Source organism: Psittacula echo (genome assembly GCF_963264785.1).
Source record: "Psittacula echo genome assembly, chromosome: Z".
In the NCBI taxonomy this organism is placed as follows: Eukaryota; Metazoa; Chordata; class Aves; order Psittaciformes; family Psittacidae; genus Psittacula; species Psittacula echo.
In genome coordinates, this window is record NC_137742.1 from 68,730,479 (window position 1) to 68,742,931 (window position 12,453).

The window sequence follows — 12,453 nt, forward strand, 5'->3', positions numbered from 1 at the left end:
GTTTTCTGAAAGCAGCATCTCAAGTTAAGGCTTAGAGCCTTTGAGCCTTCATGGAAACAGTGCTATGCTGCTGCTGCTGCCTTTCATTTACCAGAAAACTCATGTGATTTTAGCAGTTGGTAGGTGTGTAGTATTTCCAAAACTTGTATAACTGAGTTTCATTGAAAAGTGTAGGAATCTATGAGGTGCCAAACTGAAGTTCTTAATTTATACAATTTAACAGAAGATGTTTTTTACGTGGCACTTACGAACATGGTTTAGTGGTGGTCTTGGCAGTGCTAGTGTCGTGGTTGGACTCAATGTTCTTAAAGGCCTTTGCCAACCTAAATGATCCTGTGATTCTAAGATTTGTGCCTGAAAACCTCTTATCGATTAATTTTTTGTAAGTATGGTGTCACATTGCTCAGAACAGTTGTGCAGAAAAATTCTTCATATGTTATTTCATTACTTAATTATTTGATAATTTTTTTTAACCCTTGGTGTGCTAGCACTGTGCTTTTTTATTTCTACAGGCAACAACTATTCTCCACTCTAAAAAATCTGTAACTATTGTGCATTCCTCCATCACTGTATTGCTATCAAGTTTGTGTTTTAATTTTAAGCCAGATGTGTTATAAAAGACCACCTATTTTGTAGCATGCTTCTGATTTATGCTGCACAGGAGTTTACGTGGAGAAGTAAAAGATGCTAACATGAAAATGAAAAGTTTCTAATTTTTAAAATGGCCATTTATTTGTATGCTTGACTTTGAAATAGTCTCATAGTTCATGGTATTACAGGATAATTCAAGCTGTAAGAGAACCTCAGAAGGCCATCTAGTCCAACATCTAGCTTAAGACTTAATGTCTAATGGAAGTGGTGTCAGGCAACAGAGGAAAATCAGTTCTTTAACTGCTTTAAATTCTTTAAGCTGCATTACTTGAAAATGATGAAAAATATTCTGGAAATGTTTTCAAAGGCCTAAGTTTTATTTAAGTTCCTGAATATGAGCTGATGTATGACCTAAAATTTCCATATTCAGAGTAAAAATATGTAGATACTAAAACTTAATCTAAGGGAGAAAAAAGTTCAAGGAAGTTGACAGTCCCTTAAAGGAATTGTGTCCTCATTTTTCCTAAGAATGATAGTAAGGGATGAAGTGTGATTAATCATAAACTCTTTGATCTTCAAAACTGGACCAGAAGCATATGAAAACTGGAAAAAGCAGAAAAATGAACAGGCACACATCTATTGTAGAGAGGTTAAAATGGAGGACCTGGGAAATTATAGGTCAGTTAGCAGCTTTAATTATACGTTCCAGCAGTTTTCTGGAAATGTGAGCAAATTTAAGTGACCAAGAGATAACATGTGGATTTGTAAAAGAACAATCATATCCATCTAATCTAGTATCTCCATTAACAGTTGGAGTACTTCCTCACACTGAAAACTGCTGTCACAATAATCCGCTAAAAAGATGCAAGTCTAGGTCTAAGAAGGATAATGGGTGTTCAGTTACACGTGTTCTGTAGCATTGGTTGACTTGCTTAAAAATGATAGTGTTTTGAAATGACATGAGATGTTGCACACCTGGTTAGTTTAAGGGATGTACAATGCACTTCGACAGAGGTTTAAGTAGAGCTGCTTAAGAGAAATATAGCTGGCAAAAAGAATGGCTTGCATACTTTTTTGCTGGATTAGGAAATTTGAGTTTCTGTGTCCTGTTTGGATCTGGAGTTCATTCAGGTTTCAAGGTGGGTATGCACCTTGTATGTCCTCTGTCTATGCTCCTGACTGATGATGGTTCAGAAATCATGGGCGTTGGTAACTTCTTGTACATTTACAAATGTAAAGACACAGGTGTGCAGTGTTTCTAGAATGCACAGTGTGAAGGCTACTGCAGTCCTATGACGTGTAGAAATCTTAAAAATAAAAATGCTGAAGGTTTATATGAAATAAAGGTCTCTGGGTCTTACATTTTTCTGTAAGTTTATTCCCATCTCTAAATTCCTTCTATACTTAATGTTATGAAAGATGCCTGATCTTTGTTTTAACAAGCATCTGTTAACTTATGCTTTTAAGTATTGTTTGTGTTCTTTTAAACCATAGAAAAATCAGCAGTCTTTATCTTTTATGTAGATAAATACAATACCATCTCCATTTGACTCCTGTTGTGCATTGGTCATATGTAAGTTTTTCATTTGGCTTTATTAAAATGTAGAGAGAAGGGAATGGGAGAAAAATAAGAGAATTATTTACTTTGGTTTTCATTGTTTATGTTTATTCCCTTTACACAATTTTTAATACTGAAGGGCACGTTTACTGCAGTCTAAATTTAACCTCTTTACAAGTAGTCTTCATGGAGCGGTGATTTAATATGGGTACTTGTGTCTCTTTCTCAGATTGTTTTACCTAACTGCATTTGCCATAATGACAACCTGAGCTGCTCCCTTGCGTTCATTGTCAGAATGCATTTATTTTCTCAGCTTGCATATTTCTATGGGTTGAATCCTGAGAACTCTTCCAGTTGTACACAAGTAGCTGGGCATATTCCTTTGTACTACAGTACAAAGTATTTATAGTAGTTATAGTATTTATAGTACTTTGGCATACTTTGTACTGTAGTACTTTGTATATAATATACTTTGTATATAATATAAATACTATAAATAAATTAAAAAAGTACTATAATTTTAAGTATTACTGTAACCAGTATTACCTCAAAAAAAAACCCCAGATGGATATTTAGTAACTGCATTTCTTCCCTTAGTGAGTTGTTTATTTTTGTAAGGCTGTATAATAGAAGGACAAAGAATCAAGAAACAGACTCTGTGTGGACATTTCTCTCTGGAATTCTCAATGCTCCTAAAGTTAACCAGAGAGATTTATCTTCTTCAGAACACTTACAAAAAAGCAGAGGAGGGCCTCTCGGTATCATTCTTCTCTCAAATGCACAGTTCCTGGCAGCTTCTCCCAAATGCATCTGAACAGGCCATATGAGCACACTCTTGTAAGCAGTGGTTTTTTACATTTTTTGATAGATGTTTAGGCTTTAAACTCAGAGGTCTAACAAAGTAATTGTTGTATGGGTGGACATAAATCAGTGCTTTTGCTTAGAAATCATATGATTTTTTTTCTCTCAGCTCCTTGAAGTGCTTTTCCCTTTTGGAGTGTCAATTCTTGTTAGTTAATTTTTTTTTTTCTTTCTGACAGTCTTTTGATTTTAAACTGCAGTCAGGCTAAAGACATCTCTGTGGTTATTATGTACTTCTATAGCAGAGATTATACTCCTCAGTCAATATAGAAGGTCTTTATGCTGCCGTCAACATTTAAGTTCTGCAGAGATTCGCAAAATCTAGTTGAATGTCAGGCCATTATAATTTTGCTTAGTTTTTATAAAGTGAAATTTTTAATGCATTTGTGAAATCCTATGACCATACAGCTCTATAAAGCTTTATAAAAACATAATATCTCCTCTGAAGATTTTGTTCATTCACAGAAAGAATGTAAATTTTAGAAAATGCTGTTTGAAATTTAACCCTTTATACTCTTTGCATGTTTTTATGTGTTCGCTTCAGATTATTTTGATGTTTTAGTTTATTAACATACGTTGAGGTTCAGCTTTTGTTTTACCTGAATAATTTATTCTGTAATCTTTACAGTGTGTAAATCTTTCAGTATTTTTCAGACTCACATTTTTAGATAGCTCTTTACCTTGATACCAGTATTTATGACTAACATATTAACTTTTAATGTGACCTGTCACCACTGACTAGATAATGTACCTGTTTGTGCCAGTAGGTTAAATACTGCACATATCTCTGGTGAGAACCCTTGTATGTGTTCCAGATGTAATCATTTATGAAGTCAGTGTGTATTGCATTGGGTTGTAAATAATTTTAATATCCTTCATGGATAGAAAAGAATTTCTTTGTGCATGTGAAAGTTTGGGAGCTTTTTTTTATTTTTACTTGGATTTTCAAAGTTGGACAAGGATCACTAATGTGGATAGTCATATAACTGTAGTGAAATAGCTGATTGTGTTCACATCTGTTCACTTCCCAGACAGCCATGTGATATTAATACGTTCCCTGTGGTGCTATCAGGAGTAATAGCACTCTGTTGTAGGAGCTGAAGTATTGCTGTTCTCTGAAAAGATCACAGGAAACATCCTCTTGATATGGTGGGCATATTTCACATAAGAATTACTGTTAAGTTTAATCAGATGAAGCAGTAAGATTTGGGTATGTTTATTTCCCTTTTCATATTCTCTTTGCAGGTGATCAAAATAGACTAGGTTAACTTTTTCTTTTTTTTTTAAATTTAGAATGTGTTCAGTGTTGTTTTAAGATGTATGTATTTATCACAGGTAGATAAGTTTAGATAAGTAGAACCAGTTGGAATTGTTTCATTTGCCAGTATAATACAATATGATCAGATTATTCACTGATAAGAATGTCTGCTTGTCCATCTTATGTATGTTAGCTTTTATTTGGCACAAGTCACTGTAACATTAGCATGTTTCGAGAGTAAAAACTGTACTGCTTAAAAATCCCATACCAGTCACTCTCCCAAGAAGCTGTAAATCTTGTTATGTGTACTGTAGTTTTTTTAAGCTACATTTTTGGCTCATTTTAATTAGCTAGTAAGTGTAGATTTTAAAGTTAACTTGTTAAAAACAGAAAGGTTTGTCTGTTTGTCAAAGAAAGCAAAAATATTATTCTAGGGGGTGGGGAAAAAAAGGCCTCATAGAAATTTGTGGCAGTCTAGGTATACTCTTACAGCTATGCTAAATATGAACCATTTGCTCTATTGTTTAATTTACAGCCATCAGCTGTAAATGAGATGAGTTTTATTGAGATTACACAGGTACTTCTTTTGGGAAACTATCTTTCAAGAAAATTATCAAGGAAGATTGATGACAGAACTATACTGTGAAAGGTAATTCCATGGTTAGTTTGTAGGCTACTTTTGTTTGGTGTCACTACTAATGAAAACCTGTTGTAAAGTGCCTGATTTAATATCTATTTTTTAAATGGTTTTATAACTCAGTAATATTAGTATTTCCTTTTCTGGCAAACTCTGCCCCTTTTTCTTCTCCCTCCTCTCTCTAAATCTCTGTTTTTAAATTAAGCTTCTTTGTTCCTTGGTTTGGGAAGCTCTATTCCTTCAGCTTCCCCACCCCTTTTCTTATTAAACAGGGAAATTTGGCCCCAAAGTATCAGGTACCCAATGCCCTGCAAACACATCTTTTTGGATCAGAGAGAGTAATGGCTTTCTAGTCTCACTGCATGAGGCTGGTGTGGACAAGGAACGCTTAGATTCTGTGTATTTCAAGGAATTTATTCAGTGCTATAGCACTTTATAGGATATATCAGGATTCAGTTACTTGTGCACAAATTGATTTTTCCCAAGTTACTTTGTTGGAAAGTCTGTTCTGTATTCAGCATACTGTTAAAAGTAAACTCCAGGAGCCATGTCTCTTACTTTCCTCCCCTTGCAGCCATTTGTTTTCCATGTCCTACATGCAACTTTTATTACAATTTCTTTTTCATGCCAGTAAAAGCTATTGAAGTTTTTTCAATAAGAATGCAAAATGCAAAATGTAAAATGTAAAAATGTAGCTTAATGATATCTTCAGCTGGAACCCTACTAGGCAGAAAGGCCTAAAGTTGCACATTCTAGTGGTATGAACAGTAGCACTTACTATTTATAAAAGATACGTGCCCAAGATAACCTTGCCTTTTGTGCCTTTGCTTCCAAAGTAGGCATCATTTCCATTCTGCCAGTCTAAAACTAGAATCCAAGAGTTTCTTAAAGCAAGAACTGATTATTGGAATATAGATTCAGAAGGCTTGGCTTACCAGAAAGCAGGCAGGATGGCAGTTAAGTCCGACAGATGTTTTTTATGTTAAATGGGAAGCTGTTCGCTGTTTGATTTCAAGTCAGCGTTGTAATGGAGTTTGTCTGAAACAGGTATCAGGTGTACTAAGTCTACGCATTGTATTTTTACAGTCCTGGCTTCCGTAGCCCTCTAACAGTGCTCAGTTACTCTTCTCTTGTAAATTAAAATTGACATGATGGATTAGGTCTGCCAGGAGTCATCTATTTTATATGAAATGTGGTTTTTCTATCTTTTGAACTTACTGGATCGTAACAGACATAGAGGTGAGCAAAAGGCAGATTTGCAAGCTTTATTGAAAATTTGCTTCAGTAGCATACATGCTGAGGGGGTTTGTTTTGTTATTCTGTTACAGAACGCAACGTGTGACAGAGTACAAGAAGAGTACAACATGGTGGGTGTCAGCACGGGGCAAATTCGCTGAGGCAGCCTTTTCATAGATCCTTTTGACTAAGGCTTTTAACTGGATCTTTTATGTGACAGTTGAACAATATCTCTTACAAGCATGTAACAAAGGTGAAGTGTAACAGAATGATGGGTTTTGACCCAGCTTAGTAGTTGTAATTGCATGATGGGAACTGCCGTGTGGCAACTTGGTGCGACAGAAAAGGGCCCCTTTAAGAAGTGTGTTTAAGTAGATGTTTTGAAGGTCTATGGAAGAAGTTTCAAAACTTCTAATTGAACTTAGTTGCAAGGTCTTTATATCTTTCCCTGCTCACCCTCTTTGCTAGAAACCGACTTTGTGCATCCTGTTTTGTTTGCTGTAGTTAAGGGAGCCCTATCTCCAGTGCAGGTGTTCAGATCTTTTTACTATTTCAAATTTCTTGTTTTTCCAGTTTCCTGAAGAGCAGTTCGCCTAATATGTTAGGCCAGCACCACTGCCCACAGCTATATGGAATATAATATTAGTATTATAACTTTGCTTAGCAAAGTGGTAAGATGAGCCTGAGGCCCAGGAATAGTCTGTTGAAGCAACATTAACCTCCTGGATTCTGGTTTGCCAGAGCAATTACCATGTAGCTTTCTAATAGGGTCTTTTGTATTAACAGCTTTCCTGCCTGTGCTCTGCCTGAGCTTCTGTGAATCCTCATTTATTAAAAAGATGAGAAGATTTATTCCCACTCCCCTTCCACAAACATACTAACCCCTTATGTTTTGGTTACATGATACAAAGGAATTTGATAATAAAATGAAAACCTTAACTGCATTGCAGAGTTGAAAATGGACTCTAATGTGATTTTACAGTTCAGTGCTAGTTCAGTTATAATGGAGTAATCAACCATTATCCTGCCAACCAAACAAGACAATGCAGGTGTTCCACAGAAGCCTGTCAGTGCCATAGGTAAATTCATCAAGATGCTCCTGCTCCCTGAAATCTTTTCTCTGTCACCGTCAGGTCTGGGACATTGACCTGAGGCAGTGCAGAATGGTGCCATTATTCAAACTCGCTGCTTCTCTTCATGCTTGGTTCTGTTTGTTTGTTGTGTATGAAGGCTCTGCTTGGTCTTGTTTGTTTGGATTTTTTTTAATGAATATATGTTTGTCAGCACAGATGCTTTGGGGGCTATTTTGGTACCAGTGCAGAGAAAATGGGAGGTGAGTACTTATGCAGAGGCATTCTCTTGCACTTACTATTTCTACTTTTTGTGAAGAACTGTTTCAGCATGATTGCTTCATTTTTGGGCTAGAAAATCACATTATCCTTCTCAATTGGCAGATAGATTATGATAATAGCTATGTTGATGTGCATGCTAAACCCTACTCTTCATCATGGTAGGAAGCAATGAAAGTAAACTTTGAGTTTCAGGAAGGGGAATGTCTGTTTGTAAAGAGTTCATAATAAAATAAGAACCTCAGTGATGTTCCCAAGTTACATTTGTGCCTTTAAGCTAAATAACCATCTTTAGTTTCCTACACTAAGTTTTGTATTACTTTACCTACTTGAAGCTATAGTTTTAGGGAACTGACTGGAGAAAAAGACATTAAATCTTTTTACCCTATGAATTTTGAAAGACATTTTAAGTGCGTATTTTTGGTTGAATCTAATTTTTACATGAATATTGACTGTCTGGTATGCATTATAGAAAAGGAGGGAAACGTATTTCTGTAGCACTTACAGAGGTGCCAGATGTTTGTTCATAATGCTGAAAGGGTTTTTTGTCAGGATTCTAAATTCTGAAGACAGAGCAAACAAGACTTTAATTTGTTTTAAAGATGAATTTGTTTATTTGGTTGATAGACCATTATATAACAGTAAATACTAGAAATATTTAACAAGTAATTTCTAAACTTAATGAAGTAAGGGACTATCCAGGTGAGGCCTGAGAGTAAAGAAGATTTTAGCTTTGTAATCATATTTCATTAACCAAATAGACCATACAAAAAAGTCAGAGATACTGTAAATGCGGAAGCCGGGTTGTTCGCTGTGCTTCCCAAGATAAAATGAAACTGACAAATATGAAAGCTGTAAGGCAGCCTTGAAGATTATGGTGAGAAGCTTAAATGTAGGAAGCTGTATAGGAAAAAAGTCTCAGAAGAGCTTTGAAAGGTACATGACAGAGCAGTTAGAAGGGCAAAAACAAAAAAGAATTTTATGGACCAGATGGGGTTTTAGAATAAAGAGCTTGGATTTTATGTCTGCTATTTAAGGAGATAAAAAACCCCAAATCAACAAAACAAAACACAGACCTTTAGAAAAATAAAGAAATACTTGTTTTTGCTGGATAGTAAAAGTTAGGGAGTTGAGAAGTGAATTTGTTGATAGTAAATCCTAAATTTGTTGATAGTAAAATACATTTGGTTGAAAACGAGGGAGTTTTACTGACCAGAGGGGTTTTTTATATATATATATATATATAATTTCAGCTGACATAATTAAGTAATTTTTGTTATAATTTCTGCCAAAATGAGAGCTTGCCAAACTCCGTAAGTGCTCCGTGAGGTTGGTGCTCTTGTTATTTAAATGCTCATGCCAGCCCAAAAGTTCTACAGGGCTTCAAGCAGGGATCAGTCAGACCCTTGCCTTGCATTTGCCAGAATTCATCTGATTGAAAATGTTTCAAATGGAACATTTCAGTGAATCTAAGCTTTCAAATACTTACACATACATACATTTATATCGATGTGTGTGTATATGCATGTATTTGTGTGTAAGATATGCTAAGGCACATGAAAAACAGCAAGGTGGTTGGTGACAGCCAGCATGGCTTCACTAAGGGGAAATCCTGCCTGACCAGTTCAGTGGCCTTCTGTGATGGGGCTACGGAACTGATGGACAAGGGTAGAGCAGTTGATGTCATCTACCTGGACTTGTGCAAAGCGTTCGACACTGTCCCACATGACATCCTTGTCTCTAAATTGGCGAGACATCAATTTGATGGGTGGACCACTCGGTGGATAAAGAACTGGCTGGATGGCCGCACACAAAGTGTTGTGGTCAATGGCTCACTGTCCAGCTGGAGACCGGTAACGAGTGGTGTCCCTCAGGGATCGGTGTTGGGACCGGTCTTGTTCAACATCTTTGTTGGTGACATGGACAGTGGGATTGAGTGCGCCCTCAGCAAGTTTGCCAATGACACCAAGCTGTGTGGTTCGGTTGATACACTGGAGGGAAGGGATGCCATCCAGAGGGACCTTGACATGCTTGTGAGGTGGTCTGATGCCAACTTATGGAGTTTAACCATGCCAAGTGCAAGGTTCTACACCTGGGTCAGAGCAATCCCAGGCACAGCTACAGGTTGGGCAGAGAAATTCAGAGCGGCCCTGCAGAGAAGGACTTGGGGGTGTTGGTCGACGAAAAAATGAACATGAGCCGGCTTCAGTGTGCGCTCGCAGCCCAGAAAGCCAACTGTATCCTGGGCTGCATCAGAAGGAGCGTGACCAGCAGGTCGAAGGAGGTGATCCTGCCCCTCTACTCTGCTCTCGTGAGACCAGGGGCTAGGATGCCTCCCTCTTCTTTGTGTCACTTACGTGGTCACTGATCACGGTCAAGGAGTTGAGTGTTCAATATGCTACTGGTAATGGAAGTCAGAGTGGAGAGAAGTCTTATAATTAGGGAAAATAATTAGGGACTGACCACAAAGAGACATCTTGGAAGAGTTCGAGAGTAAAAGAATTGGGCAGCTAATGAATTGGGTTGCTGAATGTTCGAAGAGACAAGATCATGCCTGTGGAGTGGGGACTGGAGCTGGAAATGAGAGTGTATGAAGGACAAGATATAAACGCAAGAGCATTTAGAAGTAAGGAGAGAATGTAAGTGAGGAAATATAACTATCAGGGATTGGGAAAAATAGGAGAGGCTTAGCAGGGGACAGTTAAAAGTCAAATCTTTCTTATGCAGATGATAACTTTTGGAAGGGGTTCAGTTCACAGCTGGTAAACATGAGGGAATGCAAGTTGGCTACCAAGACTGAAGAGACTGGAAGTGAAATGACTTTATTTACCTTGTGGTTAATAACTGGAGGAATGCATGACTGAACTGAGGGAATGTTGGGCAGAAGTATGATGGCAAGAATTGTGTTTTACAGAATGGCCTTGTTTGTGTTTTTAAGCAAGGAACAAATGAACAGCAATGATAATTAGGTGGCTGCAACATGAAAGGAGCATACCAATTGCTATTGTCTCCCCTTTTGTTGTCACAGACAAGTCTCTAAAGTGAGTAACAGGCACATATTGACTCCCTGTTCATTCTCCTGTCCTGACCTGATGTTAAGGCTCTGTGGGATCAGAGGGAATCAAAATGTATGTAATGGGTTTTAATAAAATGGAAGTGGCTGTTTGACAGGTTGGTGAATGGCTTCGTGGCGTGAAATACTGGAGGATGGAAAAAGAGACTAAATGTGAACTCCCAATGAGACTGATCAGGTCAAGGATGTGACTTTTTAAGTGGATTAAGTATTTGAGGAAGGGTGAACAGGTGAGAGTAGCTGATTGAAGTGCTATTTGGAAATGACATTATTCTAGACATGTTACCTGTTTTAGATGTTGTGATTGACGGGAAGAAGTTTGCTTGTGTTTTCTTCAGAGAGTGCTTGATCCTTCAGTATAAGGTTAACTGCAATTGTTTCAAATGAGTTGGATTTTTTTTATCTCGAGCTAGGTGCATAATCTTCACTTGCATTAATGAGAACAGTTTGCATCAAGAAGAATCTACCATCCCTTTCAGACTCTCTCTTTTAAATGATAGTGCATTAGTGCTGTTGAATACAGAATTTTCTGGAAGCATTATGCAATACTACTGTATTGAATTTCTACTTCCAAGTTTAGTCTTCTTGCTACCCTTTTCTCCATGGAAATTTAGACTTTGTAATTACACCAGTATCTTCTGTGCCAGAGTGAAAACAAAACCATGTTGCATTCAAATTGTGTGTAGTCGATTTGCAGTATTTGTAGGTGTAATTTATTGTGTGTGGGATTGTGCAGAGTGCTGCTCTAACTGTAAAGATGATACTGAAACAAATGCAAACAAACTAAATGCTCAGTGGACTTCAATTAGTTGCATTTCAGTTACAGTGCTAATTAAACAGAAACAACCCAGAAGGCTTTACCTCATACATTTGGAACTGGTGATCAGCTAAATGTGCATATTGTATGTGGAGTGAAACTGCTGCTCAGAAAGAGGTACACTCTATGCTGAAGAATATGTGATACATACGTACTTAATAGATAATTGCTTTTATGTTGTATTTTTCACTCCACAGCTGTCAAATCAAGGAAGAAACATTCATGTGTGGCAGTTGTCAGACCTGCTGCAGTGACTGTTAAGAAATAGAGTATTGTGATTACTCAGACATACTATGAGGTAGAAACCTTGTAAAATAACTACAGGGCTAACTTCTTTCATTTTCCGTAGCAGTTTCAGAAGTCAAAGGTGAAGAGGGCAAGAGAATTGCATCTTGTCCAAAAAGAATCCTTTTATACCAGCTGATCTAGTAAACCTTAATAAATGATTAGCCACTTAAAAGGTAGACTCCTCAGTGAATCCTGAATGCATATTGATGATTCTTTTACTACACTTTCATAAAAGTAAACAAATGGAATAAAGTGGCCATAGGGTCATTATATCCACAGTCAGCAAACTGGCCACCCTAATGGTTGCTACTGGATAACTCTGAAATTACCTTGGGAAGAATCTGTCAGTGCAGATGTATTTACCTAAAAGCAGTATGCATCATGAGTGCTTTAGAGGTATAAAATGCAGTAATTGATCAGAATGCACTGAGATTGAGTGGAAGCCCAGCTTGCTTCCTTTTATTTGCATCATAGTAGACACTGAGGTGTCCGCTGAGACTGTGTTCTCTTGGGCTAAGAAATGTAGGTTAAGAGATTTCTTTTCCCGTCCCCATGCCATGCCAACCCCCTCCTTAAGTGTAGAGGATAAAAAAGAGATAGGCATAAGGTTGAGGGGAAGGAAGCATCACTTTTCTAGGTGAGGAACTGGGTTAGGGAGAGCAAGAATGAACAGTCAGCTGCCAAACAGAAAAAGAGGAGGGACTGTGTCCAACCAGCACCTCTCTCTTGCTGGATCACAGGGTACTCTGTTCTTTTCCTGGCAGTGCAAAATTGGCATACCTGAG

At 37.4% G+C, this 12,453-nt stretch overlaps 1 protein-coding gene across 1 annotated transcript in view; it reads left to right on the plus strand.

Annotated features, from left to right (window-relative positions):
* The window catches only part of MCC (MCC regulator of WNT signaling pathway), a gene marked incomplete at its 5' end in the record, with an annotated part of 213,747 nt that overhangs the window by 37,885 nt on the left and 163,409 nt on the right, over positions 1-12,453 (plus strand). The window lies entirely within an intron of this gene.